The 356-nt window shown below is 27.0% G+C and overlaps 1 protein-coding gene across 1 annotated transcript in view; it reads left to right on the top strand.

Moving 5' to 3' along the window:
• The window catches only part of atrnl1b (attractin-like 1b), a 115,493-nt gene that overhangs the window by 37,289 nt on the left and 77,848 nt on the right, over positions 1-356 (top strand). The gene's annotated exons all lie outside the window — the stretch shown is intronic.

Genomic DNA, 356 nt, shown 5'->3' with positions numbered 1-356 from the left:
AGAAAGGAAAAATTTAAATCGCATCATATGACCCCTTTAAATGGTATGAAATAAAAAAGACTATGTACTATTCATGATCATATTACTCTTATGATCCGGTTAATTTAATCAATCAGTCAAAATGGCTTGATTTGAATCATTCACTGATTAAAGTCAAAATGAAGTAAGGACTGTTTTATCTTCAGGTTGGTGAAAGTTTTTTGTAAAAAGTGTTTGGTATTTTTTTAGTACTTTTATTTGTAAATAAGTATTTAAATAAATATTAATTAAAAACAAACAATCTATAAATTTAATATCATAAACATTCAAATCTAGAGAGGGGATGTGTGTGTGTGTGTGTGTGTGTGTGTGTGTGT

This window comes from Sinocyclocheilus anshuiensis, unplaced genomic scaffold, assembly GCF_001515605.1.
Source record: "Sinocyclocheilus anshuiensis isolate Anshui unplaced genomic scaffold, SAMN03320099.WGS_v1.1 scaffold1541, whole genome shotgun sequence".
NCBI lineage: Eukaryota > Metazoa > Chordata > Actinopteri > Cypriniformes > Cyprinidae > Sinocyclocheilus > Sinocyclocheilus anshuiensis.
This window is presented reverse-complemented; position numbering and strand designations above follow the sequence as displayed.